General features: G+C 40.2%; 1 long non-coding RNA gene across 1 annotated transcript; it reads right to left on the minus strand.

The window, feature by feature from the left end:
* Positions 1-244: 244 nt before the first annotated feature.
* Positions 245-1,868, minus strand: LOC135179491 (uncharacterized). The gene is made up of 3 exons (XR_010304016.1): positions 887-1,868; positions 682-741; positions 245-530 (listed from the first exon to the last, which is right to left on the minus strand). It is a non-coding gene; the product is annotated as an uncharacterized LOC135179491 (long non-coding RNA).
* Between the last annotated feature and the right edge of the window lie 9,728 nt (positions 1,869-11,596).

Genomic DNA, 11,596 nt, shown 5'->3' on the forward strand with positions numbered 1-11,596 from the left:
TTTCTAAGTGGTTTTAACTAAACCCAACAGACATTCCAGTACTTCACAGACTTACTGAAGGCAACAGGGGACTGGATGTCCTGTTACCCGTACATTTTAAAGGCTGGCAAATGATCTCGGAAAAACCCAGGATTTGTGAAGTAGATCATTCAAGCCTTTGAAACTCAACAGCAGCGTGATCACAGCGAGAGAGAGAAGGGGGAAAAGAACCCTGTTTTTCTGATCAAAGTTTATTTTTCGATAAGTGTTTTAGCATCACTTCATACACCTATCCGTTGTAGTTGCAGTATGAATAGAGAGACCATGGCTACGTTCAGGCATGGAAGAAAGAACAGCCCCGTTCCTAAGTCAGTGGGAGGTATGAATTGCTGTGTTGGGAGAGACGAAAGAGGACTCACCAGCGCTGTGGAGTCAGCACTCCACGCTCCCATGGGGCTCCCGGAGGCTCGGGAATGACTGGGCTGTAAAGGACAAGCAAGATTCCAGTCCCGGTGCGAGGGCAGGACTCAGTCCGGAGTTCTGTCGGTTTCCTGGAAAATGCAAAGTAAAAGAATGCTCTGAGTGGTGTGGCGGTGCCTGTGGGGCGACAGGCGTCCTGCCGTGCTTTGCAGATGGAGTGTGTGGGCAGCACTGCTTGCCTTGCAGTGAGCTGGGGGGGTGTGAAAGCAGTCTGCGGGGTACCTGCTGGGTTGGGAATGCCTGAGAGACGTCTGTCCCTTGATGTCTTGGGGCATTTCATCTCTTGAATTGGGAGAAATTGCTACATGTGGCTCTGAAGGAACCTTTGTGCAAGGCTCTTTGAGCATGGTGCAGCACCAGCACAACCCTCCCCATGCTGGGGCACCCAGCGCCAGAGGTGCATGGTGAAAAGAAATCAGTCACTTACATGAGTGTGTTCAGGTGAGCATACAGAAATTTGAAACTGAGAGCTAACTCTGCACTGATTACTTACATTTTCATAATAAAAATACTCAAGTAGAGCCAATGATTAATTAATTATCACTGTTGATGAAACCAATACACACTGAGTTCTTTTTTAATTAGTCATAGTTAAGTAGTTAAATACCGAGGGGGAGGTGAATTCACCAAAGCTAAATGGATTCTGAGGCTTATGAAATTAAAACTAAGGCTTATTGGAAGACTGCTAATTAAAAGAACATCACATAACCCAGTCACATGTTAGATCTTTTTGTCTGACCATATTTGTACCTTTGCTACCCTAATTCGTTTGATATGGTTTAGGCATAGGATTTGGCCGGTGCCAGTTGTGAAATGGTGGAGAGAATATTTCTTCCACATGCAGACTTTTGAATACAGAAGGAGGGCAGTTACTACCTGATTTTTTATCCTCATTTCATTAATTTACATTGTCAACAATTCCCTCTCTGTTTGTAGCAGCCTTTTTCTTAGTATGTTTTTTATACTGATTTGTTTGCAACGTTTTGCTAAACACAGGAAAGGGATTACCACAGACTGAAAAATGTATTTCTTTTACATCTTCTTTTATTCTTTAATATTCATCTAATAATATACGAGCTGATATCTTTTCCTTTGAGATTTTTTTGGAAGTTTCTAACCCAAATAGAATTTTGACCCTAGTTGAAGGCTTGCAACTCTTACAGTCTAATATGAAAAGAGCAAAACATGTTCCCTTAACTCAACATATTTAGTAATATTTTTTATTTCTCCAGAATCTCTGGAGAGTTAGAAATTCTCAGTGGTCTCTCAAAAAGTATACATTTAAAACTGAAATCTGTAGGAGTGGTTTTCCTAGATAGGCATGAAATGCTATTCCCCAGAGCTTTCATCCTGAATTAACCACTCTATGTGCTTTATAAAAGAGAAGCTATTTTACAGGTTTTTAGCAATAAATGAGCTGCAGTTGCAGACACCTGATTGCCATTTGCAGGTCCTTCTGCAAAGATATAGGTTCTCCAGGTGCTGTCATTGACAGGTGCTGTATCAGATGATTAGTTCAGTGCCCATCAGAAGTTGGTGGACCTGTGAATATTCCCTTATATCCTCAGAGAAAATTACTGTGAAACAGTGCTGTTTCAGCTGAACAGTTCCAGATAACAGTGCACAGATAGTACTGGATTGCTTAATTTTCCCCCCTAATACATCAGAAATTACTTGATTGCCCATTATTAAGCAATGAATTGCTGCAACACTGGATTAGCAGATCAAACACCTGTGTAAAACTCAGTGGCAAACTCCCAGGAAACAGATTGACCCAAGGCTGCAGACTAACAAAAATGCATACAAATACAATGGCCAAATTTAGGAAGTTAATGAAACTCTTAGTGGGTATCATGTATACACACAGGTCTCTACCATTAGTGCTGCATGGGTATGATTCTTGAACTAAGGTGCAACCCTGAATAAAATCAAGTAGTTGTATGGAGAAACGTGACTAAATTCTACAACTAGGCTTTTTGTTTGTTCTCAAGGATGTATCAGGGAAGAGCTATGGATCTCACAACATCCTTGTCCCTGAATTGAAATGATAGCAGTGTAATGAGTGCACTGTTCAGTGATTAAGCAATTAGTGGGTGGTTCCTGCTAGTGCAGTCAAAAAAAAAAAGGTAAGAGTTAGGAACCTACATTTCTTTGAGTCACTGGACCTAAATAGCAGGCTTATGATACTTGATTTCCTGCTTTCCTGCCGTTCACTGGAATCTTCATTCCTAATTTGTTTCAGGAGTCCTTAACACAGCATGTTGGGAGTTAAACATGTCACACTCACAGAAAGGAGCAAAGTTGAGCAGCCAGCACTAGCTCATGAAAAAACGTTGAGGAGAAAGCTGTGGTTTCAGGGAAAAATAAGTGCCAAACACCTGGGGGAAGAAAAGTGAGTTAGCTGTGTATCTGTCAATGTTTTCTGGAGTTCACAAAGCTCAAAGTTGCTTTGGATTACTTCAAATGCAAGTTCAAAGCCACACAAACCTAAGAAAAGGTTCTAGAAGCCACGCTGTAAGACTCCCTGGGTATGGAAAACTCAGGTTCAGAAAATGTGCTCTTGCCTAGCTTGGGTCATAGACTTGAACCCAGGCTCTTCAGCCTCTCAAACCAGACTAACACATGACCATATGTTGAAACGTTATTCTCAGCTGCTTTAGGCTATCCCAGTGATACTCTGAGCTGCCCCAGAGTGCCAGCTCTTAATTACGCGTTTCACCAAACAAGTGCAGGTGCCTGTAGATAGAAATGCAGTGAGGGAAATGTGTCTGTAAGCAGAGCAGTCCTGAAAGATAAAGTGTTACTTACCCAGTCTCCCAGAAAGCAGTGACAGAACTAGAAGCAACATGTTCTCTCTATATAAAATAGAACCTACGTTTTAAAAAATGGACATGTTTTTCAAAGATATTGCTTTGCCACACCTCTGAATGCCTTAAAAAAAATTAGTTTTATGTAATGAGTGCCACATCAATCAAATTGAAGAAAAATGAGAGAAGTGTATGGTCCTCTTTTTTCCTCCTGCAGAGAATGACATTATTGCCTTCCTGCTGGTTTCTATACAGTTGGAATTTGCTTTTAGCAGTGAAAGGAAAAAAAAAAGGTTTTGCAGGGTGATGAGATGGAAGGCAGACATGCACAGGCTTTAACTGTGTTCACCAGATAATTTTGCTACAATTATTTGAATATCAGATCTCACGAGTGAGTTTCAGAGGCGAGATAAACGTAATTCAAATTCTGCTTAGGGCAATGATTAAGAAGAAGTTGCAGCCGATTGCCGGGGTGCTGCCCCGGGAACAGGCTGGGCATTTTTCCTAGCAGGGTTGCGGAGGGCAAGAACCAGATCAGAGGCAGTGCTGCAGTTTTGTGTTTTCCCACTTGGTGGCAATCCCTCACTGCCTTGTCTTCCACTCCTGCTGGCTCCCACAAGCTGCTGCCTCTCGGTTTGGGGAACGGCAAAGTTTCCTATTACATCAAATATCGAAGGTGGTAAAATAGAAGATTTTTTTTTTTTAAATGTAAATAGAAGTATTTCATAGTTCAGTTGTTGAGAGACCTGTTCTTTGTTAGGAAACCTTATAGCAGTTATTGTTTCTTTTCCCCCACTGAAGGACACAGATCAGTGATGAATTAGAAAGTATTGATTAAGAGCAAGTTTGCTGGACTGTACAGCCTTGCACAGAAGGAGGTAAATAATAATAAATATGAAAAAGAACGCAGATTCACAAGGCATGGTGAAAGTGTTTGTCTTTTTTTTCCTTCCCTCCACACCCCCCACACCCCCCCCTTTTTTTTTTTTTTTTTGACAACAACAGGAGCACATCCATGGAGTTAGTACTTCTTGGTTTACAGTGAACATGCTGGGGCAGAGGTGGTGTTGCTCTGCTAAGCAAATGTAATGACTACAGAAGTTGTGGCTGGGTACAACAATGTCTTTTGTAACATAAAACAGATCTTTCAGCTTTTTTCCAGAGCCCACGAGCTTCCCTTTGGCTAGATCAAACATAAGGGTGAGCTGCAGTAAGTGCATCAGGCTGTTCTCTGAGGCACACACATCTTGGATGTACTGCTTCACAAAAACATTTAATGTTTTCCACACACCAAGCACAGCTGGCACTTCAGATAACAAGTCCAGGGCTGGTAGGAACAATTTCTTTGTTTATGATACAGAGAAAGCTTGAAGCACGAACTTAAGGTGCCTAGGACTCAATTGAAAGTTGATGGCTGAGAGTTACTAGGAGTACTGACTGTAGTTGTAGTGGGGAGAATGGGAACTGTGGTAATAGTAATAATTAAATTATATAGACAGAATCAAAGATGGTAGTGCTGACAGTAATAACTTTTCACCTTTTCTCTTTGCAGAAAGTGGTGTAGCAGCAGCCAACAGCCCCTCTGTCCCTGCCCACACAGGAGTAGCAAGTGGGGGAGTAAAGCTGCCCTGCTGTCACTTGCTCTACTGGATTTTGGAGGATAAATTAAAGCCTTTCTAAAAAACACAGCCAAACAAAATGGAAGAAAAAGAAAGAAGAAGAACATCTTTACAGTAAAGTTGATAGGTGGTGTAGAGATAGGAGGTGCACTGGAGTTCCAGGTGAAGGCAGTAAGAAAGGATGTATGAATGGGTGCAGCTGTGTGTGTTTAAAAATTAGGAGGTTTGAAAGGAGCTGCAGAGCACTGCAGAAGCTTTAAGTTAATGACTTTTAGACTGTCTCTATTCATGGGTGATAGTTCCTATAATTCAGACATCGTTTCGTTTTTCCAGCTCTACTTTCTGATATGAGACCTGGAAAGAGAAAGTAGAGAATAGGGAAGATTTGAAGGAGGAACCACATAATGAATCAGAGAGGAGTGAGACAGGAGAAGCTTTTTTTTATCCTTCCTCATCGTAGTACACTTCTCTATTGATTATTCAAAATGCTAGAATATGAACATGGGTAGTTTTGAAGAAGGAAAAGAAAAGGAAAGGGAGAGTAAGGATAAAGACTGAGTACCTCACTGCAGTGCCCAGCTGCAGGCTGCTCTGCTATCATTGTGTGCCAGCGTCAAGGAGTCCCCTAGGTTCTGGGTGGCTGCTGAATCTCACGGGCGGAGCAGATTCCGACAATAGAGGGAGCTGTAAGCAGGTGGACAGACCCTGTGTGCATCCTCCGTGCAGTGAAGAAAAGGAGTGGGTTATGGAAGAAATCTAAGGGAGGTTCGGTTTTGTTTATTCTGACTAGCTACATTCTTGTTTGAATAAGCATTTCAGTGCTTTGTGATTTTTGTGAATACTAATAATCTATCAAGGGCAGGGAGTGCTGCATGAGTGGTTTTTAATCATTTACATTATTTCATTGACTAATAATAATAATAATCTACACCATCCTCCTCTACTGAAATGCAAATTTTTGCTCGGTTTTATGATATGGCTTTGAATAGTGACAGCAGTAATTAGGAATTTGTTTAATAGTTTGTTCTTAAACTGAAGGGGCCATGACCATTTCATCCTACTCTTTGATTTTCTGTTGTTTAATTGGTCTTTTTCTTACAAAAACTGTCTCATCCATGGATGTTCTGCTTCTCGGTACTCTGAACCCTGTCAAGAGGAAACAAAAAAGATTAGTCCACTACTTTGATAATCTCCTGATATTTATTGGTGGGACTGATCTCTTTAGCTGAATCCACTAGTTGGATCCAAACATATCTAGGTATTCAGGTTTTGATATATGTACTTCTATTATTCCTTTCAGTTTCACAGGTACAAATGCAGTTTGCTGGAGTATTCCTTCCTGACCACTGAACAGCAAATCTTGGAGCTGGGTCTGAGCATCAGTTAGCTGTGTCCAGGAGGCTGTGGAAGTAGGTGCAGAGCAAGTACAAATGTATGTAGAAGTGCTTCCAGAGCCACTGTAGGTCCAGAAGCACTGTGTGTCTGTGCCACACAGAGCAGGGGCTGTGGTGTTAATAAGCTGATGCACTCATGCCAGTAACTACCCAGTACTGCACCCCTGGACCTAAAATGATAGGGTAAAGAATGGCAAGAAAACTGCATGGCACCACACAGCAAGAAGCCAAAAGGATTTTGTTAGCTCTCATCAAGGTCTGACTGGGTTTATTAACTCCAGCTCAGCACGACATTTCTTCTGTTCCTGGTGTGGTGGCTGTAGGCATGAGAAATCCTCTCTGCAATCTGAAAGCTGAATAGTTATTTTAATAAGAGAAACATCTTATTTTTGCAAGACCCTGAGATATTTCAGAGTTAAAATCACACTGTGTAGTGATGAGGGTTTCACAAATTAGTTCCAGCTGAGCTAATACATCTACACAGCATAACCTGCTCCTTTCAGAGAGCTTTATGCTAATCCCTGCAGCAGTATATCTGCATTAATGTGACCCTGTCCCAGCACAAGTCCCTCCACCTCTCAGTTGGGCTTAGTTTATGAGACTCTGCATGATGCCCTGCCTGTTTCCTAAGGTACTTGATTGATGCATAAATAAATAAAAAAGTGATATATTAAGATACCATAACTGTTAACTAAGTTGTGAGGTGTTCACCAAGCTGAAGAAGCCTAAGGTCCAACTGCACATGCATACGTATTTTAACCAAATATGTCACTACAAGCTTGTTATGAAAAAGAGGAGCACAAAAAAGCAGAGGTGGCAATCAAATCCTCAGTGACAGTCTGTTGATAACACATTGGAAACATCAGATCCAACAAAGATTTAGAAAAAAAATAGGAAGTGCCAGTTCCAGTGAATCTCTTTGAAGTACTGTAAAGCACTGAAGCAGAACCATTTGGAGATGGAATTCAGATTTAGAAAAGACTTGTGAGAAAGTCTCAGCCTTAAAGTATGACTGTAAAAGTTTACATGGGAACAAAAGTGTTCATGCCTAGAACAAAACAAAAAGAGAAGAACTTTAGATTATAAAAGGAAAGGTTCCAGACAGTATTAACCACAGATGTTTGGGTATACCTCACAACTACAAAGTAATTTACAAACACGAGTGAATTTGATCGGGCTGAAAAATGGCATATGACAGTTTGTACTAAAGCAATTGCTTCTGCACAGTAGAATACAATAAAACCAATTCTTCTAGGCCTAGTTCAGTGCTTTTATGTGCCCTCAAGGCACCATTTATGCTCCAATAAAGGGAATTTGCACATTGAAATTTACTATATCCTTGAATCACAACAATTCCCTGGCTTTTGTGCTTGTGAAACTGTAATATGACTAATTCAAGACTCCTCCTCAGAAGGTCTGTGTTTTCTCCTTCATCCCAAAGATGTGCTGCTGGGTTGAGATTATTTTGGGTTTTTTTTTAGGACCTTTGTGAAGGAAAGGACTTTAAGGTAATGAAAGATCTTTTATCAAAACAAAAGAGGAGTCTTTATCTCCATTGTAAATGTAGTGGTCCATTCCAGACCAGTCAACTTCTCCATCAGTTCACAAAGAAATTTCCAATGGGGCAAATCCCAGATTCTGCCAAAACTCCATTTGTTTGTTTATTTTTTGTCAGTTTAACTTGCCAAGGGTTTGTGTTTGACTTGTTGCCATGAATAAAACTATTCCTCTTTCACAATGGGCACTCCGGGAATGGTGTGGGAAAGCTAATCCCATTACACAGCTCAGAAGTTCCCACTCAGTGGTGACCCAAGAAAGGCAGCTTATCAGGCGCTTAGCAGAGCTGTCAGCTGGTCAGTTCAAGTGGGGTGTTCCTCTTTGTGAAGTGAAGCAGGCCAGCAGGAGCAGTAGTAAGGTTTTGTTTGTTTGTTTGAAGTAAATAGAACAACAGGGAACTTTTACATCCTTGACCTGAAAGTCGTGTTAGTGTAAATAGAAGACATTAATGGTAGAACATACTACAGTGTCGTTAATACACTGGTCAGATGTGTTAATTAATTTATAATCAATAGATGAGGGGAGTCTTCCCAAGCTGCTGTGTCTTGTGATGCTTTCTCTAACCATTTATCTCTATTTGCAGTAGCTCAGACTGCCCAAGTCATTTGCTAGATGCCTCTAACAGAATATCTTTATTTCAAGGGAAGTAGTTTCCAGTCTATAATGCTTTCATCTTTTTGCTATGGGCAGCTTTTGGTATCTTTTGTCACATGGCCAAGTTTCTCTGATGATGTTGGAGGGAGATAAATACCTAGAGAAAGAGTTCTTTTGTTTGATAAGGTGGAAACAGTGGCAGGACTTCTTGAGGAAGGGACCGTGCTTCACAGTAATGAGATGAGAATTTGCTGGTGAGGGGTAAGAGCATCTGTCAGAGCATGAGAAAATACACGGGAAAGCATGTAACAGTACCTTGCTTTTGGTGAGAAGAGGATTAATGCAGAACAGGAAAAACATGATTTTTTTTTAAATGTAACTGCTTCGTTTGAAGCCATTACTGCATGAAAGGGAGGCTAAGTTTCACTTGTAATCACCTGAAATTACATTTTCTAGTAACTCAAGCTATGGAGACTGAGTTATTGCTCAAGTGCCACACAGATTTTAACTCCAGTCTTACTAATGCTGGTGTCTTAACTGATTGTCCAGATTGTTCAGGTAAAGCACAAAATATCACACTGGATCAGAACTCAGAAAAAAAATTAATCTGGGTCATGGTGAAGCTTGTGGGAACTGTATTGTGTGAGGTTCTTGCCTTCCTTTGTCTAATATTTCTAGTATTTCTCTTATATCTCTGTGTAAGTGTAGTGCTCATATTCAGAAGACATAAACCAAACTGTGCTCATGAGAGTCTTGAACAGCTGAGTGATGACAGCCTAGCCAGAAAGTACTGCTGGTTTAAAGTGGCATTTAGAGAATGGCCTTATTAATTTTTTATTTAAGAATCAATGTGTTGATTTATTTTTCTTTTCTTTACTGCAAGCACTTCTATTACTTGAAAACATTTCCCATTTCTTCTCAAGTCTTGTAAGCTAGGAAGTGTCATCGGTTCCCAATGCCAGTGAAGATGGATGAGGGAGCACAGTGATTCCACAGGCCAAAGACTCTACAGCAAACTGGCCTTCAGTTACAGCTTTCATCTGTTTACTTCCATAGGTTTTTAACTAATTGCATGGCATCCGTCCTCTGATTCTGAGCTTCTGAACCTCATCTTTTTTCCCCCCCTTCTTTTCAGTGCAGGCATAAGCAAGAGTCAGTTTTGTGTACTCAATGTTTAGACTGTATAGAGTAAAAAGCTGGTAAAGTGCAACTTGTCTTACAGCACTAGGGTATGCCACCTCTTACCTGCTAACAGAAATAAGGATGCTGAACTAGATAAATATGATCTGTGTTTTAGTTTTACATTTTTTTTAATTGCCTGTTACTTCATTGCCCAAGGTCAGTCTTGTCAGACAAGTGGACCAACAGTTCTCTAGAGTAACATAAAACCATTAAGTTGCTCTTTGATCTTGCACCTTCTTTAGAACCTTTTAATCAATTAACCATGAAGCTACTCAGCTTGTCTTATTTCCTGCACATAAAACTACTTTGGTTGAGCTGACACATTACTACATTATAGATCAAAGATTGAAGGAAACTTCACATCCAACCAGGATAATTATGTGGAATTTTTCTGAATCTGTTATATATATTTTCATGCCTCAGATGGAAGAAAACAGCAGTTTGATCTAGATTGAATAAAAAAATCAAATTAAATTACTAAGTGCATTTTAAAGGGTGGCTAAATGGGTTTGTGCATGATTGATTTCACATAAGGTGTGGATAGATTTCATGGGTAGGTTGCTGAGCTTCAACTGTCCATCTGTCCTTTGAGAGTACCTAGTACTGGTAATAACAGGAGACATGACCTGTTGGAACATTAACAATGATAACTCTTGTTTAGGATGCCTTTAAATAAAAAAGAAAATTTAAATATGGACTATAATGTAATGTGATAGAGATTGACATCCTTTGAGCCCAGGAATTTAATTGTGATAATTGAAAGACTTGTGGTTTGGGGCTCGTAGGGCCATGCTTCTGCAATCTCATTTACATGCACAAAACATTGCTTTTTTAAAATCAGAGATAGTTTCAATATTATGTTCTTAGAGATCTGCAAGTGTTGAAGCTGTTATTTGCTAGTTATGTGAAAGTCAAGGCATCTCGAGATACATACTCCCTTCCTTCTGGTCAAATGCTGGGATACACAAGCAGCTTCAGCCAGCTCCTTGTTAGAGCTTTCTTAAGTGGGGCAGAGTGTCATCCACACCAGTCCAGCAGAGCAAAGCAGCTGCTCACTCAGATTTTGCTTAAGGCATATTTTGCACAGCTGTTTCTTGTGGGATTGTTTTTTTCTCCTCCACTTGCCAATGCCCTAAGCAAGGATGACCTGGCCCAGATAAGAGGCGTACCTGGTGCACAATCATTTCTATCAGGCAGAAATGCCACCAACCAGCGCAGGTTCTGATCTCATACTTGCCCCTGTGGGCTTCTTTTAAACCAGTAAAGAAGGTTTTTTTAAAGAATTCACTTTGCCAAATGAAGCTGTAAGACATTTTTCACAGCCATCCCTTTATACTCTGAAGACTTGTCTTGTATCTGCACTCACTATAACTAAAAGTGGATAGGAAATAGGAACCCTTGGAGCTCCGGTAACACATTATTTTCATGCTAAGTTTAAACCATGCTCTTTGCAAATCTGTATTGATTTTTCTGAATGTTACACTTCCTTTAGCTAAACAGCTCCCTGCTGGTGTTTGTCATCTTCTTTTTAAGCTGAATTAAAAGAGAATGAACAAGTTTGTGGATGGCATGAATAAAGTGCTCTTTGGTAGATAGCACTTCTTGTTTTCTGAACGAAATCAGTACATTCAGCTTGTGATACTAAGGAAGGAATATTTTCCCTAATCTCCCTTTGTAAAATGTCTTCATTTAAGTCTAAATGGAAATTTCCCAGAAAAGGAAAGAATATTTGTTACACTCACTGTTATGTTTACCACTACAGTATCTTATTCATGCTGGATTTAGGATTCAGACAGAAATCCCAGAGTAGGAGGTTATGCTTGATTTTCAGCATAAAGCAGGCCAAACTTTAAAATCAGTTGTTTGTTTTCTTTTTACCTCAAACTATAAATCATCCCAGATTCATCAGACTGTTTGCAATCTAATCCAAGCTGGAGCAAGTTACTGGCTGGACCAAGATGCAGGTTTATAGTAATGCCTGAAA

The sequence above is a fragment of the Pogoniulus pusillus genome, chromosome 11 (assembly GCF_015220805.1).
Source record: "Pogoniulus pusillus isolate bPogPus1 chromosome 11, bPogPus1.pri, whole genome shotgun sequence".
Classification (NCBI taxonomy): Eukaryota; Metazoa; Chordata; class Aves; order Piciformes; family Lybiidae; genus Pogoniulus; species Pogoniulus pusillus.